At 43.3% G+C, this 21,337-nt stretch overlaps 1 long non-coding RNA gene across 1 annotated transcript; it reads right to left on the bottom strand.

Moving 5' to 3' along the window:
• Positions 1-15,421: 15,421 nt before the first annotated feature.
• Positions 15,422-18,219, bottom strand: LOC102372283. The gene is made up of 3 exons (XR_323204.1): positions 18,155-18,219; positions 16,749-16,815; positions 15,422-15,497 (listed from the first exon to the last, which is right to left on the bottom strand). It is a non-coding gene; the product is annotated as an uncharacterized LOC102372283 (long non-coding RNA).
• Between the last annotated feature and the right edge of the window lie 3,118 nt (positions 18,220-21,337).

Here is a 21,337-nt window from a genome sequence, read left to right as displayed (position 1 = left end):
ATCCAATGGATCCAGACCATGCCATAACAAGAAATGCAAAACCTGCCAACACATCTCCACCACCCCCACAATTACTATACCCCACAACAGAGCCATCAGCATTCCCGGTTCTTACAGCTGCACCTCCAGAAATGTAATATATCTCATCCAGTGCACCAATTGCCCTGATGGAAAATACGTAGGGGAGACCAAACAACAACTGTGCACCAGAATGAACGCACACCGGAAATCTATCAAAGACAGGAATACCCAATTACCGGTGAGGGCACATTTCTCACAAGAAAACCACTCTCTCAGTCCTGATCCTCAAAGGAAACTTACAAAACACTTCCCAGAGACGAGCCTATGAGCTCCATTTCATCAACCTCCTGCATACAGAAAATCATGGACTAAATATAGACATTGGATTAATGACACATTATAACCTGCCTGATATCTGACTCCCCAGGTACTTCTCTACTATTCATCCCCCTTCTCTCCCCGCCATTCAGCCTGTCTCTCACCCGTTGACTCCTCAACCTGCATCTTCACTGTCTACCTGTCTTGTATGCATACCAGCCCAGTCTCTGGCTTCGTTACTTTTCATTCCATCCAGGAAGAGCACACACCGACTGCTGAAACTTCCTTAGCCTGACGAAAGGTTTTTGAACCCGAAAGCTAGCTTAAAAATTGTTTTCCAACTCTAAGTTGGTCTAATAAAAGATATCAGATTCACCCAAAGAACCTTGTCTGCCTTGTGACAAAGAAGCCATTCAATAGGGGAGCGGGGAAAACTACCTCAGGGCAGATTGCCCATTGACTGAGATGGAGTGAGATGAAGTTCATAATGAGTCCTCCCACAGAACAATCAGCTTCTTCAAGGCAAGGTGGGAATTTTAACTGATGGATAAACAGGAAACTGTTCCTGGCAATCTTAAAAGGTTAGATAAGAACACAGGGGCCAAGGTATTTGCATTTATCTACTTGGCTTTCACCTGCAGGTGCTTGTCACCACTTGTTACTACCACACCAGCCTTTAGTGACCCATCACATTACCTACATGAGCCTTCACATAAGTCTTTTTGTCCAAAGGATTTTAAACTCTTATACCCACATGTATAAGAGATTTTGCATAGTACATGAATGTGACACACAGATAACTAACCTCCTCTCTTACCTGCAAAATTGTCTTTCTCCTTTGGCAAAGGCAGTCTCTAGCCATATAGGCTTACAGTTCTTTCATAATACAGTTAAGACTTTAGATCCAAGTTACAAAGCTGAATATATACTCTATACCTTTACTTAACTGCTTTCTAAAGGAGATTTCCTTGCACTAGTGCCTAAAAGCACAGATGGCAGCCAAGTACCTTGTGGCTATCATATAGGGTAATCCCAAACCCATCAAGGACAGAGAAATTTCCAAAATGATTGGTAACAAGAATCTGAAGTCATCTCTTTTAATTCTCCAAGACTTTATGCTGGTTCCACTTACAGATATGCTACCATCTGTGATTCCACAAGTACATCTGTGACTTTCTCAGATAAACATGAGAATCCCCCTTTTAGCAATGAGGCCATCACATGAAGAGATCACCCAAAGAATCTGAGCTAAGAAATAAACTAAGAGGGTGCCTACAAGCAGGTTGCTTAGCCTTCAGGTTTCTGCAGACAGGTGCAGCAAACAAACAAAACAAATCCTTCTGCCCTATTCCAGGCACTAAGAGAGGAGCCCTTTGGCTCTGACCCCAGCTCAGCAGCCTAGTCCCTCCTGGGTGGGTAGCAAACTTGTTCTGCTCACAGCTTGTCTCCTATTCACAAACTGTTCGCTCACTGTTCATAATCTTTCTGCTCTCTCCACTGGGATTTTAAGTTGGCCACTCCATTATCCAAATGCCCTGAATCTGGGCTCTCTCAACAAAGCAGTTTCCTTTTAAACAGACACACCTCCTTGTTACAGTGCCCCTGGATAGGGTTAACTGACCTGTGAGCTATATCAAATGGGCTCAACCTGGAAAATAACCAGAATCACTCTTGAACTTTCCTGACAAAACTTTCTGGTTATAGAGGATTATTAAGGCCATTGGAATAGAGAATCCACATAAAACTTAACTTTTAACAAGATTGGGAATTATGGATGTCTTGCAAGAGTCACTTTGGGTTGAAGGAAGGAAGGAGGTAGGACATGAACTCTTACAAGGAAAAGGAGAATAGGATGGAGTGACTGAAGAAGTGAGCGGAATAGTGGCACCCAGGCTTAGACAAATTCACTGGCGCACAGAAAAGTTTCCCAGGATAATCCTCTCTAGCTATCTTGATTTAGCCTCAACAACCTTAGCATTTTAAAAGGAGAGTATATCCATCTTGTGATGCTTTTAGCAATGCAGAATTTTTGGCTTCCTGCATGGGCATAGCCTGTAGATAGCAACTATCTTTGCAAAAATGATTCAGTGAGAGATTCAAGTAAGCTTTTCTAATGAAGCACTAGGCTTCTCAAAAGAATTGCATCAGAGGTAACAAGCACATCTCCAAGCTCTAATTTCTGTAACATTGAGAAATGCAGAGCATATAACACTCTCTTTCATACCAACATTGGGTGACTTCCAACGTCTGTCTGAGGAGCAGTCTTACTCTCAACTCAGTGGTATCTGTCTGTCTGTAAGATGGTAACTTTTGAATGCCATATATAGTCAGTCCCAAACTAGTAGGGGATGTTCTAAGCATCAGCAGGGGAACCGTAATGGATTATAGTGGGACTTAATATACCCAGAGGGAAAATGGAGGACTTGAGTAGTTACCAAACCCAAAAACTTCGTTCACTTTTGTAGTCATCTACTAATCAAAGAACCTGATGATAGTGGTCATTAACATTTGCTGCAACAATCTTAGTTCTGTTAACAACCTGAGTGACTGATTTCTTTCAACTTTGCTTGGGAGGCAAGAATGTGGGAGAGGGAGGAAAATGAGGAGGGATGTATAGAGACCATGGCTTCAGGCAAGAATAAGGGACCCTACCAGAGAAGATGAGGGAGCTACTGGGAGTCTCCAAAATGGAAGAGGATGGGAGGGCATAGAGCTTATGGGAATAAGTGTAGGATTCAAGGGACCCCGATATGTTCAATGTGTTCAGCTTACAAAAGCGATAAAATGTATATCTAATAGCAGTGACCTTGTATAATGTTTTATCTCCTTAAGGTTAGCAGAGAGACAGATATGCCAGGGCCACATACTTTGTGGGCATGTCAACATGTGCATTAACGTGCTTTAGTTAACGCACATTAAATCTAGCACCTCCATTCTGAGGTACTAGGAAAATGCACAGTAACCTGTCTTAATGAGGATTATTTTTAAGTGACACTTAGGGCATTTATTCACATGCATCAAGCCTGCCCTGATGCACTGTAATTACAGAGCATTGGACCAATTAAATTGAGCCTGCTGGGGTGTGGTAATTTACTGCACTCCAGCAGACTCCAATGTCACATGTATCAGTATCCCTGTGCTGAAAAATGGTGGCAGGTGTGCTTTATCAAAAGTTCATTCAACAAGATTTAGTTAAAGCGTCCCCGCCACCATTTTTCAGCACAGGGATGCCGATACACATGACACTCTGGTCACTTTAATTAAAGCACCCCCACCACCACCGCCTGGATCCCATGTATAAATGCCTTTTATACCCATTAGCCTATTTAAATACTCATTAACTAAATAGCATGGGTTTAAGTGACTCAGTAAAATAGGCTAATGTGCATTAAAGCACATGTGTAGACATGCCCAATGTGTCCCCACCTTCCTTGTATCTTACATTGTAGCAGTGCAGCATGCTGATATGTCAAAGAGAAGTGGCCAACTGGAAACAGCACCACATATGTTTCAAACAACTGTCAGGGGCCTTCTGAGCGGTAAGGCATGGCACCAAAGTACTACACACTTAAGTCAGATATGCTAGGGCTATAGGGACAAATGAGAGCCAGCTTTAATAAGGCCCTACAAGGAAATAAGCAGCAAACATCGGTCTCCTGCAAGCCTGGGATTTTGTTAGGGACCAGGTGGGTTTAAAGTAGCACAGCAAAAGTGGAATGAGGAAAAAAGGTTGGCAGAAGAGAACTGGAAGGAGGTTTTGCCATGTGGTGATGAAAAGAATTAGAAGGGAGGAGTCTGCCCTCAAGTGAACAGACTAAGCCTGAGAGGGTGCATGCAGAGAAATATACGGCCCATATGAAGGGTCTGCAAGAAGACCTGGTGACAGTCTGCACACCGTTACCTAAAGGCTGGTCCTCACTGCTGTGAATGTGCACATCAGCTATCCCAAGGCCAAAACAGTAAAGTCCTTTGCTGGCACTTGGCTTTACTGTTTTGGCCTTGGGATAGCTGATGTGTACATTCATAGTAGTGAGGACCAGTGAGCAGTTACCAGTGAGCACTTAGGCTGCCTATACATGTGCTTGGGGGTGGGAGAAGGGTGTTTTAATTAGAGCAATTCCCAGAGAGCCATTTTAATGAAAATGCCTCACCGTGTATTAAGTGCCCACCTATTTAAAATAGCCACAGGACTCTATCTAAACCTCATTCAACAAGGTTTAGTTAAAGCACGCCCACAGCCATTTTTAAATGCACAGGGGCTTATACACATGGCAGTGAGGCCATGCTGGAGTGCTTCAATTAGAACGCGGGTCTACTCTGACATGTTCTAATTAGAACGTGAACCAGCATGTGTATAGGCAGTGTCACAGTGTGGGATCCCTAGGGATGGCCATAATGCCCACACGGCTCCGTAACCATGTCAGTTCTGCCCTACAGGCACCTTCTTTTCTCACCTGCCACATCTTGTTTCCCACAGTCCTGTTGGAAACCTGCAGGTTCTTGGACCCCTTGCTGGGTCCCATTCTAAGTTGGTGCCTCACAGGACACCCCAAGCCTTATGGGCTAGATGCATGGTTCCAAAACCTTCCCTCTACCATGCCCCATGCATTGCAGGTGGTATATAAATAATGTCTCCCTAATAAGGTCTTGGCCTAACTTGGCCTCCTGTAGTCACTGGGCTCTACGGCCCCTGTCACTGCACCCTCTCTGGAGCTGGGGCTCTACACAGTCATGTGCCCCAATAAGGCCTCCTCCTCCCCTATTAGCCTGATCCTGGTCCACTGGTACAAAAGACAACAAACAAGCCCCTGGACTACAACATAACAATAACACTGGAGGCCACACTCTGCCCCTTTAAGCAGACAAGCTTCTACCTCGGTATTGTGTGCCTCCCAACCCCAGGTACCTTATGAGCCCCTGGAGCCCTATTAATCTTGTGAGCAGCAAATCAGATAATCAAACCTCCCCAGGTAGCTTTTTCATGCAGGAGCTGCTTCCTCTGGCAAATGCCAGAAAACTAAAACCCTTGCCAGCCCTAACCCTGGGGCTTATATGTGCTCAGGGCCCTGCCTCCTTCCAGTCAGCTGACCGTGTGCAGGTGCCAGCTAATTGCCTCATTAGCCTGCTCCTGGGCAACCTGCAGCTGTGGAGCTGTGTCATGCACACGGCTCTCTAGCCAGGATACTTCTGCCCTTAAAGGAGCAGGCTCGCCTTAGTGCCCGGTGATGGCAGCCTTAAATATTACCAGGAAGTAAACTTACCAGGGCGAGCACAATGCTCCCTATACACTGACTGATAAAATTCATATCATCTTCAATGCAATATCACCTTGGGATAGCCAGCCTGTACATACATTACACCAAGGTACTATAGCATAACTAGCAATGTCTAAGTGGGGCCCCAACTCTGGGCACCAATTTAAAGAGGGCACCAGAATGGCAGCTGCTGAGAAGCCCATGCCACAGTACAGGAGCTCATGAGCAGCAAGCAGCCGAAGAGCCTGTGCTGTGGCAGCAGTGGTGGTAGTCCCTCTTTGGGAATGTAAGACTCTCCAGCACTTGGCACCTCCCAACTCTTCAGGGCACCAAAATTACATCCAGAGTTTACACATCTGCCGAGATAAAAGCTCTAAGCTTTTTGAGTTTTCAGCAAACCAGAAAATATGATGATTCATATGTAAGTCTTCCATTTCATAACCTGAAAGGATATGGGGCTGGCTCTGCATGTAATTAGTGCTTTCTTTCCCAATCTTATCATTTAAAAAAAATACAGTAAAATACCTTATTTTGTTTCACACAACACTTTTTCCCCCCAAATCAGCCCTGGTATAGTCTGATGTTCCTGCTGCTTCACCCAGACTGTCTCTTGGGATGTCACACTTCCTAGACACCATATTCCAGGGAGGACCTACTCTGTGTCACACTTGCCTAGGACTTTAGAAACATCTTTTTTTTCTACATTCTACTTACCAAAAACAAAGTGTGTGTTTTATGCAAGAAATATGGTATAGTGAATATTTTTATGTCTGTCAGACAAGTTACTGCGGCTCCACTAATCATCTTTCTATGCATTGCAACCCTGTCACTTTGCAAAGATTTGAAAGCATCAAACAAATAACATGCTTTTGATTTCTTCACAGTATCTAAACATCTCACTACAGCATCATCTTACAAACACTTGAAGGGAAATCTAATATGACACAAATTATTTTTTTAACAGCATCACTCCAGAAGAATAATCATGTCTTATTTTAATTTAGTATAAACCTTACTGCTCATCTCTAAAAAAAAAACTAAAAGTCAACTTGCAGTGAAGTAAAAACTCCATCATGCATACACATCACCTTATTATTCTGCTCGTGTGCCAGTATGACAATGTGCTCAATAAATACACATTAAACCTTTTTTAAAAGTGTTAATTACTGTGATGGAAGCAAAATTTTTGCATAAAGTCCATATTATTAAAATATTATCACAGATTTTTTGCTAAACTAATTGGGGACTGTTTTCATAGTTAGTGCATTAAACGTATGCAAGTCAGTACTCCAGTGCAGGAAATGTAAGCTCTTTAAGGCAGGGACTACATCTTCCTTATTTAGAAAACAGCTAGGGTATTAGTGCCCCTAGCTCAATATAAGTAATGATAATACATAATATGTTAATTTTTCACATAGCGCTCCACAGCCAGCCCAGAGCCAGGCACAGTGCAGGGAGCCAGTCTTGCCCCAGTCTCACTGAGACAGCATGTAAGGAAACAGCCCAGGCAGCAACCACTGTCAGGCAAGATCCTCTCATACTTTCCCCCTACACTTCCGTACTTTCCCCCACCTCCCCTACAGCTCTCAGGTGCTTGACACAACACCCCACCCCTCCTCCTACCCCACTCCCACCTCCACCATCTCTGCCTGAGGCTCAAAAAAAAAGAAAAGAAATCACTAGTTATGGCTCTAAACTGTAGCACAGGAGCTAGATTTATTTTGATGTGCTCTGTTCAACCACAAAAGCTGCAAGGCTGTAAGTTCACAATCAGTATGCGTGGCACTGCACTGGAGTTGAGCAAGTACATGCAAAACCCATACTTGAGGCCCAATTCCCTTCATAACCACTCCAAAAAGCCCAGTTTTGCAAAGCTAGGAGTGTGCAAAACCCTAAAGCTATAGTGAAGCTAATTTCCCACTCACAACAAGTACAGCCACAAATAATATCCAGCTCCTGTATAAACAGCACTTTCATCTGTGCTTCTTCTGTATTACAAAAGGTCAAAAGCCACTATCATTATCCCTTTTTTAATGAGAACATACAGATAACCTGAAATAGTACAGAAACTTATAGTGCCGGCTACAGAAGCAAAATAAGATACAATAAAATACATTTGAGGTTCTCCTTATTTGCTTGCTGGTTACTGAGCCTTCGAAGTGCACTCCAGTCAAATTCTCCAGCTTTTTTCCACAAACCAGAGGGCTAGAAACTTATGTTAACGACAGCTGAGATTCTCATGTCATCACCTTCCTCCTGGAGCCAGACTTTTGGAACACCAGACAAAATGAACACCAAATAATGTGCAATTGCAATACAAATCACAAAGAACACAAGATTTGCCATTCCCATTCAGACAAATAGCTCATCAAGTTCAGTATCCTGCTTTCACTAGTAGCCTATTATCACTGCTTCAGGAAGATTCAATAACCCCATAATGCACCTAGGCCAATTACGAATCACCATATGGGTAGGAGGAAATCCTGATCCCTACATAGATATGGTGAGTCCCTGAAACACAAGTTTTAAATAAGACTGTCTTATGCCCTATTACTTCAAATGTTTCAACTGTTCATAAAATTGGTAGACCCTTTTCAATCCAACCCAGCATTTGAATATGCAGTGAATTCCACAGACTCACTGTATGATACAAGGCACTTTCTTTGGATGTCTGAAATATACTGGCCACTTGCTGCACTAAATCGCAGCCCCTTGGTTTCATAAAACAAGTCTTCACCAAAAAGAAAAAAAAGGATGTGTGGCTTATACAACAATGTTTATCATTTTATATACCTCAGATAGGTTTCTAAAGCCTGATTATCTCTTATAGAAGTAAAAGGATAAGGGCAGGGAGTCAACTGAGATGGTGCATCAGCAACTTTGAAAAGGACTGTACTTACCTGAGACACAGACTCTCCTCAAAATTCCCAGGGAGAGTGAGGCTGTACTGACTACACAATGCCATACTCTAAACCTCTCTCTCCTTAAAAACCTGTGGTTTTTAGAAACTTGAAACATGACCTGATATAACCAGGGAATCACACAAAAATTAACCACCTGACAAGTAAATAAAAGAAAAGTAATAGCAAAAGAATTTGCTGAATGACTTGCATATGATCCACAGCTTCAAGTGTATTACAAACAACTAGAAAATATTCCCTTTTGGTTGTGGGAAAAGACATTGTCCTGAGTACATGATATTACATTACAGAGAAGAAAGAGGTGGCTAGTCATGTTAGTCTGAAGTCAGGCAGAAGGCAGGGTCAGGTGGTACCCAAAGCCTAACTGATTCAGAGAGGCATGAGTTTTCATAATCAACAATCTGCTTCCTCAGATGCTAAAATAAGTTAGCATCTGAGGAAGCAGATTGTTGTCTACAAAAGCTCACACCTCTGTGAATCAGCTAGTCTCTAAGGTGTCACCCTGCCCTACCTTCTATAGAGAGGAAAAAGCGTATCATATCTAGTGAATTGCCAAGGAAGTGATGAAATTTTCTGAGGGTTTACAAAAAAATCTGAGGTTTTTTATTTTTCTGTGTGTCTTTTTCCCCTCCTCTAATATTTTTAATCCCACCCATGATCAAAAGAAAGGGTGTAGCTAATTTGGCTAATGTAGATGGTAATTTTAATTAGAATTTCAGTAGGTAAAAACACAACTTGCAAACAGCTGTAAGAAGGAAGATAATAAAACTATGTTCTACTTTGCTCAGAATATAAGTGTTGTTTTTCACAATGCTTTGTTTCAAAAATTAAAATGGTTGAGTTAGCCAATGTCATTGGGACTGGTTAATCCTTTCCATTTAAAGTAGCAAAAAGGAACAAAAATGGATGTAAAAATAAAGATTAAGTATAAAAACGGGGAGGGGATCTATGCTTGTCTACAAAGGATACTTGACTGGCATAGCTAGAGCAGAATAATTATTAACAATTATAATAATGATTCTGCTATAAGAACATAAGAGCCATACTGGGCCAGAACAATGATCCAACCAGCCTAGGAACCTGTCTCCAACAATGGCAAGTAGTAGATTCTTTTTGAGGCTCAGTATATGTAAAAGGCTGACTGGTGTAATTCTACATAAATACATAAGAATATAAAACATGTTATGCTTAGTTAGACCAATGGTCCATCTAGCCCAGTATCCTGTCTCCAACAGTGGCAGGAGTGAATACTATACAGGGAGAGCATTGAACCTATCTCTAGTGATCCCTCCCCTATTCAGTACACTCCCCAGCATCTACCTTTATGGCTAGAGACAACAATTACACATAAACTGGTATAAGTGATTGGAAACCTGTTCAAATCTGTAACACAACAGAAATTTAGTGCACATAAACTGCTTTTCAAAATGACTGAAACAAGTTTAAGATAAACATGGATGGATGTAGTAGCAGACTTACCCGATTTAAGTTAAATTGGTTTATTGAATTTCTGTCCCAGATCCCCTCCAGATTCAAATTAACTCACAGTCCTCCAACATCCCAGGATGCTTTGCACTTCCGTGGCAAACTCCCCCTCACAGGGTGGGCAGGCTAGCCTTAGCCCAAGCTGTCTGCTCCAGCTATACTCTAGCACCCCCCAGCTTCTGATTCTGGAAATGCAGGCATGTGGCTGCCTTTCCAGAAACAAAAGTGAATGTCTGTTCACTTGCTTATCTGTTCAATCTACATAGTTTAGATTAATCTGTGAAGACTGAATCAATTCAGCCTTGGGCTTTTTGACTGTCTGTACTTAAAAAGGTTTAGAGATGCCAGAGGAAATATCTCCAATCATTCTGTTCAATAGCCATTAATAGTTCTATCACCTGTGAACTTATCTAGCCCGTTTTTGCACCTGGCTATGCTTTCTTCTGTGGCGATGAATTTCACAAATTAACTACATGTTATAGTAAAAAGTACTTTATCTTGTTAAGTTTTAAACCTATTACCTACTAATTTCACTGGGTGGCCCCAGGTTCACCAATTGCATTGGTGAGCAACAGTTCCCTGTTCACTTGGTCCACATTTGTCATGATTTTATCGACCTCTATAACATCCCCCTTCAGCTTTCTCCTTTCCAAACTTAAAGAGCCCTATCTTTTCTAGTATGGTAACTGATCCATGCCCCAATCATCTAGGTTGCCCTTCTCTCCCCTTTTTCTAGTTCTACAAACTTCCTTTTTGAGATGTGGGGACCAGAACTGCACACAGTATTCAAGATGTAGGTGCATCATGGATTTGTATAGTGGCATGATGTTCTTAGAATTCTGTTTTGTTTTCAATTCCTTTCTTAATGATGCCCAACATTTTTTTTTTTTTGGCCACCCACTGCACATTGAGCTGATGTTTTTAGAGTACTGTCTACAATAATGCCAAGGACTCATTCCTGAGTCATAACAGCTAGGTCAGAACCCAGCGTTGTGTGCATATAGTTAAGGTCCATTACCTTGTACCAGTCAACTTTGAAATTCATCTGCTATTTCTTGCCCACTCAGCTTCATGAAATCTTTCAGCAAATCCTCTCTGTCAGTTTGGGATTTCGCTACCTGGAATCATTTGGTATCATCTGCAAACTTGAAGATTTCACTGTGCACTTCTATTTCCAGGTCTCTGATGAAAATGTTGAACAAAATAGAGTGCAGCACAGATCCCTATAGGACCCCACTTTTGATCTCCCTCCACCCTGAAAAGTGACCATTTATCTGTACCATTTGTTTCTTATCTTTTAACCAGCTCTCAGTCCACAAAAGAACCTTCCCTCCAATACCGTAGCAATGCAGGTTTTCTAAAATGCTTTTTGGAAGCCCAAATATATGTCAACTGAATCCCCCTACTTCATGTGCTTGATAACACCCTAAAAGAACAGCAGCTCATTGGTAAGGCAGGATCTGCCCTTTACAAAACCATATCAAGTATTCCCCAGCAGGTCATATCTGTCCACATAACTACTGATTTTTTTTTTTATTATAGGTTCCATAACAGATAATATACAGGTACCCTCCCCGGTATCATTAGTAGGCAGATACCTCCCTGACTGTTCTATTTATCTCCTAGAGCCATACCAATTTAAGGACTTGGTGTAAGCAGTCACTCTTTTTCATTTCCACACTCCTTTGATAAATCCACCAGCAAGCTAAGACCAGGAGGCAAAGGTGATGTGGTTGTCACACAAACAGAAACAAGAAATCTTAGTTGCAACTGTAAAGACAAAAAGGAAGGAAGAAAAAAAATGAAAATAGAATAAAACATAGTAATAATTAGTCCCAATCTGAGTCCTGCAATACAGCAACTAAGCTTCAAGTAATACCCAATAAAACAGCTTTGTATTTTGAACTGTATCCTCTCTGTGAGGCAACTTCTGAAGAAATGTTTTCATTAAAAAAGCAAACCGAGCACTAGAGTTGGCTAGGAAAAGAATATTTCAGCTCTGGGGGAAAAAATGCATTTTTGGAAGTCTGTTCCTCCCTGAAATCCCATATTTCTTTTCAGAAACATCAAAGCATTCCAGGGAAATGTTTCTGAAACAAAAGTAGGTTCTTTGGGATATCAGCCTGCCTACCTCTCCAAAAATGTGGGAGCCCAGAGCCTGGGTGCCCCAGCTCTAGAAAAATTGATCTGCTGGGCTGCTAAGGAGCCATTAAGCCCAGATACCCACCATGTAGGTGGCTACAAAGCTGTGAACTAATTTGAGAGAGGGGTGGAGGAAATTACATTTTTCCAAAGAAAAAATTGATTTTGCAAAATTATGATTTTTAATTTGATTTTTCCCCATTGGAAAGTTATTCTGATGAACAATTACTATTCAATTTCATCAAACACAGATTTTAAAATAGAATTATTTGGGACAAGTGACTCTGATGGAGGAACAAAGTAGGTTGGTCAGTTCCATCTATTCCAAATGGTTTAGGTTTAGAATCTAAAACTAAACCATTTTTTAATTTGTATTCTGTATGGGTGCAGAACATGGTATATCTTTTCCTTTATCTAACATCTACAAATGCTTCTATGGCAGTCAACCCCTGTACTGCCAAAGCACAACACTAGCCTTAAAGAGTGTTTATACATGTGCTCTGGGAGATGGGGAGGGGGGCACTTTATTCAGAGCGGCTCCAAGGGCCATTGAATAAACTGTAGTTAAAGCACCCCTGCCACCATTTTTGAGCATGGGGACGTTGATACATGTGGCACTGGCATCTGCTGGAGCACAGTAATTACCACGCTCCAGAAGACTCAATTAATCAAGTCTTCCGCAACATGCTGTAATTATAGTGCATTGGAGCAGCCTTGATGCACATGTATAAGCACCCAAAGACCAGATTTCCAACACAGAGTCAGGAGTTCCCAAAACGTGCAGAGTTTAGCTTGAGACCTCTAACTTCTTTCACACAGTGCACAAACTTCATTCCCTCTCTTCTGGTTTTCTTGTTCTATGCACTTGTTAATCATATCACTGGAGGCTGTGTTTTTTGCTCATTTATAAAAGCAATAAGATTTGAACCCTATACCATGTCATATGCTAATGCTTGATACCTAATAAGCTGCTGAACAACATTTTAAGCATTGGATACACTCAACGCTCACTGAAGTCAAAGGAAGATGAAGGTGTTCGGTACCACATAGGAGCTATTCATGAAACTTGTGGATGCTGGGATAGTGCCTCTTTACTTCTGAACTTTATGTTTTTGTTGGCTTTCCAAAGCTTTCACATCTGTCTCTAAAATCCCCAGGACTTTCAGTACTCCCATTGTGAAACTGGCATAGAACAGTAAATTAACATAAGGCACATGCAGCCGTTCACCATACTCAATCTATGATCATGAGATTTGCTTTCAGCTATGTGATTATGGATCAAGAGTGGCTTGTGCAAATGATCACCAGTGCCAGGAACCATGCAGGAAACCTGGGGCTGAGGGAAGGGGCAAGTGAGATTGGGTAGGGTTAGCAAGTCTGCAGGGGAGAGCTAAAAATAGCCCAGTGAGAGCCAGAAGGGTAGGAAGAGCACAGACCTGGGGCTGAAGTGAACAGCTGGGCTTTCCCAGATAGGAGCTGTGCTCCAAATGTCTTCAGGCATTCAGTAGATCAAGCTAACCCATTACTGATCTTAGTTCACCCCCGCAAGTGAATTAATTTAGATCAGGCTGGCCATTTCCCCCCCAATTTAACCTCCCCAAACATCTGTACAGATCAGCACTTCGATCAACCTAATCCTAGTTAGGTTGATCCAAGTGTAACATGTGCACATACCCACAGAGGGTCCACAGTTCATACATTCATAGATTCTAGGGTTGGAAGGGACCTCAGTGGGCCATCTAGTCCAACCCCCTGCCCCTGGCAGGCAAGAAAAGGGTCACCAAACCTGGGGCCATGTGAACCCAGCCAGGTGCCTGTCCGGTCTCCTCTTGAAGACCCCCAAGGATGGGGCGAGCACCACCTCCCTTGGAAGCCCATTCCAGATCCTAGCAACCCTGACCGTGAAGAACTTTTTTCTAATGTCCAGTCTAAACCTTCTCTCCAATAGCTTATGGCCATTGTTCCTTGTTGTTCCAGGGGGTGCCCCGGTAAACAAATCATTGCCTACTTCATGTTGCTCTCCCCTTATGAATTTGTACGCCGCCACAAGGTCCCCCTTCCACCTTCTCTTGGAAAGGCTGAAGAGGTTAAGGTCCCAGTCCCATTAGCCTTTCCTCGTAGGTCCTTCCCTGCAGGCCTCTAATCAGACAAGTGGCTCATCTTTGGACCCTCTCCAGGTTGTCTGCATCCTGCTTGAACTGCGGTATCCAGAACTGGACACAGTACTCCAGCTGTAGCCTGACCAGTGCCGCATAGAGAGGGAGAATCACCTCCCGTGACCTGTTTGTGAAGCACCGACAGATGCACAATAAGGTGCAATTGGCTCGGCCAACTACTTCATCATATTGATGACTCGTTCATCCTGGAGTCAACAGTGACTCCAAGATCTTTCTGCCTCAGTGGTGCTGAGAAGGTCACCACCCCAGCCTATAGGTATGATGGCAGTTCTTTCTCCCCAGATGCAGCACCTTGCACTTGCCCTTATTGAATTGTATTCTGTTACTCTCTGCCCACTTCCCCAACCTGTCTAGGTCAGCCTAGATCTGGTTCCTCCTCTCCAGGGTGTTAGCTTCACCCCATATTTTTATGTCGTCCATGAATTTGGACAGGGTGCCTCCCACCCCCTCATCCAGATCACTGATGAAGATGTTGAACAGCACCAGCCCCAGAACTGAGCCCTGAGGGACTCCACTGCACACATGTTTCCAGGTTGACACCAACTCATCCACCACCACTCTCTGAGTGCAACCCTTGAGCCAATTTGCTACCCAGTCTACCGTATAATCATCCAAGTCAAATCTCTTCAGTTTATTTATAAGGATGGTATGGGACACTGTGTCAAAGGCCTTCTTGAAGTCCAGATAAATAACATCCACCTCAACTCCTGCATCTAAACATTTGGTGGCTTTGTCGTAAAAAGAAACTAGGTTAGTCAGGCAGGATCTGCCTGCTATAAACCCATGTTGGTTGCCCTTCTGCATCTCATTAGCCAGCAGGCTCCCACAGATGTGTTCCTTGATAATTTTTTCTAGGATTTTCCCAGGGATAGAGGTAAGGCTGACTGGTCTATAGTTCCCCAGATCCTCCTTCCTCCCGTTCTTAAAGACTGGGCCACATTGGCCCTCTTCCAATCCTCTGGGACCTGACCCATGAGTGCTCATATATCCTTGCCAGTGGTTCAGCTATGACACTCACTAATTCCTTCAATACCCATGAGTGGAGTCCCTCTGGTCCCGGTAATATGAACATGCCCAGTCCCTCCAAATGTCTTTTTACCGTGTCGGCACTGACAGTTGGTTGGCTGATGTTCCCCTTGTTGGTATCCATGATGCATATTGAGGGTTCGTCTAGGTTCCTATTTAAGAAGACAGAGGCAAAAAACTCATTGAAGAGCTCTGCCTTGTCCCCGCTATCCATCACTAAGACCCCCTGCCCATTCTATAGGGGTCCTATGCTACCCTGCACCCTCTTTTTGTTCCCAACGTACCTAAAGAAGGACTTTTTATTGTCCTTTATCCCTACCACTAGCCTGAGTTCTAGACCTGCCTTGGCCTTCCTGACTGACTCCTGCAAGCACAGGCCAAAGAAGTGTATTCCTCCTTGCTAGCTATCTCCTGCTTCCACTTCCTGTATGCTTCTTTTTTTTTTCCCTTAAGGTATCCTGGATGACCCTGGTTAGCCAAAGGGGCTTCCTGGCCCCCTTTCCTCTGCCATGGGATTGTTGTACTCTGAGCCCAAAGGATGGTTTCCTCGAGGAATGACCACCCATCCTAGACCCCCCAAAGCATCTAGGCTCTTGGTTCCTAGTACCCTGCTAACCAGTCCCCTGAGCCTATTAAAGTTAGCCTTTTTAAAAAGTTTAGCACCTGTGTCCTGCTGGTTATAATGCCCACCCTTCTCTGGATAGTAAATTTTCTCATTTGGTGATCTCTGTCCCCTAAATTGCCTTGAATCTGCAGGTCCTCCACCAGGTCATCCCCTATGGCCAAAACCAAGTTGAGCAAGGTGTTACCCCTGGTGGGACTCCTTACCTCCTGTGTTAGGTGGAGGTCCTGGATACAGGTTAAGAACCTATGTGAGCGGTTAGATCTAGCTGACTGTTCCTCCCAGCATATGTCTGGGTAGTTAAGGTCTCCCATGACTACCATATCTCTAGACCGCACAGCCTCAGAGCTGCCTGGAAAATTCCCAGTCTAGCTCATCCTCCTGGTGCGGAGGCCTGTAGTAGACCGCCACCACCAGTTCCCTTTCCCCCTGACCTCCTTGGATCCTAACCCACAGAATCTCTGCTTGTCCATCTTCTGATCCCAATTTGATTAGGGAAGATGTGTACTGTTCTTTGACATAGAGAGCAACACCTGCTCCTTTTTTCCCTCCTCTGTCTCTCCTGTACAACCTATAGCCCTCTATTCCTACCACCTAGTCATGAGTCCCACCAGGTTTCAGTTAGTCCCCCTAGGTCAAAGTTATTGCTCACAAGCAAGAGTTCTAGTTCCTTCTGCTTGTTTGCCATGCTCCTGGCATTTGTATATATACACTTAATTCCCCTGGTAGCTGCCCCTGGAACCCCCTTATACTGCTGTCTAATAGGTTCTTTGATACTTACCTGGGCTGATCTTGTGGGTATCTCCTAAATTGTCTACAGTTGTCCTAAATTGCTCCAACTTGACAACCTGTGAAAACATAAATGCTCAACCAAGCCAATCCTCTATTTTCCTTTAGGACACTGATTACTACCATACCTGACCCTCTTACATTCTTCAGTATATTTCTTCTGCTCCCACCACTATGACATAAGAAAGTAGTTTTACAGATATTAAAAGTGAAACATTAGAAAATGAAATGATTTCCACAAGATCACACAGCAAACCAGGATTTAGTTAAATTATTTATTTATATGCCAACCTTCCCAACAAAGGCTCAGGATGGCTTACAGTAAAAGACAGAAACAATATATAAAAGCAATGGGATATAAGGAAGATGGCAGTGTCTTAGATATGTAGGGCCCAAACTGTTTAGGGGCCTAAAGGTCAAAACCAGTATGCTGAATTGTGCCTAGGCTCCTTGTATCCCATGCCAGGCCTTAACTCCTAGACCTGGTCAAAAATGTTAACATAGCTTTTTACCAACATATAACTTTTATTAAAGAACAAGGGGCTTTCATTTGTCAAAATAAGGAAGAAAAATGTTGAGTTATGAAAATATTGAGCTATTGGCAAAAAAAAATAATATTTTTATAAAGCTTATTATCAAAATTATCAATTTGGCAAAACTTAGGTAAATATGTTGATAGATATCTGAAAAGATTTAAAATGGATCTATTTTGAACTCCGCAAAATAGAATTAACTTTAACGTTTTATAATTTCTTGGGATTTTTTTGCACCTTCTGACCTTCCATATGATGTTATCAGAATAACATTTTAGTGGCTGATGACATGCAGCAACTTAGTATCTGAAAACAGCAAGGTTTTCTGGTAGTAAAAGTATTACTGGAAATAAAAGCTACCACTAACCCTGCCGGTTTTATAGTTGTCCAACATGCCACATTTTAGGAGTGATTTTTTTAGTCAAGAGATGTCAATTTTAGTCAAAAGATACGTCAGCTAGTCAACTAATACTCATCTTTGGTACTTTCTGAGCCCAATCCAGGTGCAGAACTGAGTAGACTTTGTTGCAAAATGTCCCCCTTCCCCACCATAGTTTCAGTTTTCAGCTATTTGGCTTTAGTCAAATAGTTTTGCTGCAAAGTAACAGTTTTAACTGCAAATTTTTGACCAGCCCTATTGTTATGCCTCCTCAACCTCCATTAACTGAGCATCAAAGTATTCAACACTTTTCACACTGTGCTCACTACTATGATGGTGGGAGGGTGAAGGGATCCAATACCTGATAAGACTTATAGCCCAATGAGTACTTCTAAATAAGGCAAAACTGAGCGAGCCAGTTGGCTACTGGTATCTGTCACTGAATCATAAAAAACAGCAACTTTAGCATCTGTTTGAGGTACATACCTGTTATGTATGCATACATGTTCTTGGAGGCATATTCTAAGGTCACTTTGAGTCAGGGAATGAATGTACAGCTGCTGAAATTAAAGAAAAATGACTGCCTTTTCCCCATGAGTTGGAACTTTTATCTGCTCATCTGAACATTTTGCAAAAACCAAGAGAAAGCCTATTACAAAGACTGCTGGTGCATGAAATGATTGAGAAATATTTGCAGTTTGAAAGCAGTTTCACTTCCTGCCTGATACCACAAAGAATCTTTTTAATAAAGTTAGCATCATTGTTATTTGTTTTACATGTATGTCCTATTTGCTCCATGTTAGGTGTCCTTGATATTTAAAGTTAAAAAAAAGGATTAGATGCTGAAGACACAATATGGGGTTTTCTTATTATAAAACATTGCTTATAATGTCACAGCAATCCTTCTAATAAAACTTTGGGTTTATAATGTAAAGCACCTTTCATCTAAATACCTCAAAGCACTTTACCAATATTAGTTAACCTTCACACTATTTTGAGATGATGGATATTTTTATGCTGTTTTGCAGCAAGGCAGGCTAGAAAGCTACATGACTATTGAAATTCACACCACAAGTCCAGACAAAGCCAAGACTGAAATCCTTGTGTCTAAATGCCACCATACTCATTAAACCACACTGCCCATACAGGATTGGTAGCAGAGTTGTTAAGGCATCACGCTATGGCTCCAGAGGCATAGTTGATCCAAATGGGTACCTGGCCATTCTGACTGGGAAGTCCAAAGTGGCCTATGTTTGGCACTGGTCATGGATGGCCTAAGTACGATAACCCAATTGGCTGCTAAATTTATGCAAACTTGGAACCCTTGGCATTGACCTATATAGGATGGCTCACACCCTGATTCAAAGCACAGAGTTGGTAGAATACTCAAGGAATCAGTTTGTGAATGATTCAGTAAATAAAAACCAAGCAATCAGTATGCTGTCATCTGTAAGGCTGTAATCCATATGCAGACACCCATTGGCCATTCACAGAAATGAATGACTGGCCTGGACAATCCTATGAAATGGAAATGAAATTGGAGTTCTGTTCTCCACTATTCATTTTCTGTTCGTTTAAAAAGCTTCAGCAATCTACCCAGGAAATGCCCCACTAGCATCGGTCTTCAATAGGTCACAAAAACAAAGCTAGTGATTAGTCATACCAAGAAATCCTAAAACAATCAGCAGCCCAAAGTCTGCTCCTATAAATAAATCAGTCGGGGAACCAAGAAAAAGGGCTAAATTTGCAGCTCACAATTTGACCAATTATTTGAATTTGTAAAGCAAAGATTCTCACAGTACTCTGCAGGTCACCAAAAGAATATATTGTATTTTGTTTTTTATGCAGAAGCAAGGTTTCCTGCTTCTATGACAACCTCTTGCAAGGTTCTCTTTGTAAACACCATGTTACTAGGGCCCACCAGCTTTAGGAAGGTAGGCAGATGCTTTTGCCCATCTCCTATGCAAAAATTGCCTCCTTGCCCAAGGATAAACTTGCAGTGAGTGGAAGAGCCAAGAAATGGCATACTGTGCATGTGGGAAAACAAGCTCTGATCTTTGTAAGACCAGATTCATTCATACTCCCTATTACATTAACAGCCACAAACCCCATGGCATGAAACCCATTCAACCGAAGTGCCTAAACTGCTGCAAAAAAGGGCTCTTCTTGCAGTGAGACTGAAGAGAGCTTCTTCTCTGGGAAGCTTTATTCCAGGGTAGACCTACCATATGTCCAGGTTTTCCAAAACATGTCCTTTTTCAGTCCTCTGTCCGTATGGGTTTTTCAAATGCAAGCAAATGTCCAGGTTTTTGCTCTGCCTCTGCTTTCCCAGGGCATGACCCAGCAAGGGTGTTTGGGTGAAGGTGACTGGAAGCTGGGGCGTCATATGGTCTGCACACAGGCCCCAGCAGCTGCAGGCAGGTAAGAGAGAGAGAGAGAGAGAGAGCTGCATGGGTAGCAGGGCTGCAGGGGAGGGGGCTGAAGGTTGGGAGTGAGGAGCACCAGCAAGGCTGGGTGGGGCCCAGGTCTATGTTCAGGTCAGTAGAGCTGGTGCTCCTGGCACTGCCCTGGCCGTGTCCTCCCCAGATCAGAGCTGCCTGGAGTGTCAGAGAGAGCAGGGGATGCTGATGTGGGACCAGCATTGTCCTGATACCAAGAACCTGGACTTTCCTTTTCGTGAGTTGCACTAAGTCCTGGAAACCCAGCTTAAGGGGATACAGGCTGTGCAGTGGGGTGTGGAGGTGAGAGGACACTGTCATGATTCAGAGTCAGAGCAAGGTGCCAGCTGCCCCCTACTTGCTCACCCTGGCTCCCAGTAAAACCCTTAAAGTGTCAACAGGCACAGTGGAGCCCTCTGCCATCCCCTGGTGTCACACCAGCCTAGAGATGCTTGTGCTCCCTAGATACTGTCCCCTTACTCCATCAGTGCCAGTGGAGACATCAATGGGACACTGCCTTACAGTGTTGAGCTACCCCAAATTCACCCAGGACTCGGTGGTGGTTGGGAAACTGGAGTGGGGGCAGGGGGATGGGGGTCAGGAGTGAGGGGCATCAGCAAGGACAGGGGACATGGGGCAGGGTACAGTGGGTCAGGAGTGAGAGGCAGCAGCAGGGCTAAGGGCTGTGACTTGAGTGTGAGGGGCAGGGGCAGGGCATGGGCATGGGCATGGGCATATCACTGCCCTCCCACCTCCACGATCATATATCCCTTTCCCCACACCTCCCCTCTTCCCTCCCTCTCCCCCCCCCCCAACAGGTGTCCTCTTTTTTTAAACTGAAAATATGGTAACCCTATTCCAGAGTCAGGATTTTGCAGATCTCTACCACTTTTCTGATATTGCCTCCTACCAGTGTCACACCTTGGCCTCCTACACAGCAGGAGAAAGAATGCAGCATCACAGTAGCATAAGTAGGTTCAGGCAAGAGGGCTTTGGCCCCAGGCACCACTTTAGGATGGACACCAAAATTGTCCCCAATCCCTGTGAAGTCCATGCCCTGCAACAAGAGCAGCCCCACATCATTGCTCTTGCAGCAGTAGCTGGTGCACAGACACTGTGGTAATGGTAGCAGTGGTGGTGGTGCTACTGATGCTGCTTTAAGAGCAAGAACTGGGGGAGCAGAGCATGTGGTACTGGTGGGGGCAGCAACAGCCAGGGACTGGGTAAGACT

Source organism: Alligator sinensis, unplaced genomic scaffold (genome assembly GCF_000455745.1).
Source record: "Alligator sinensis unplaced genomic scaffold, ASM45574v1 scaffold866_2, whole genome shotgun sequence".
Classification (NCBI taxonomy): Eukaryota; Metazoa; Chordata; order Crocodylia; family Alligatoridae; genus Alligator; species Alligator sinensis.
This window is presented reverse-complemented; position numbering and strand designations above follow the sequence as displayed.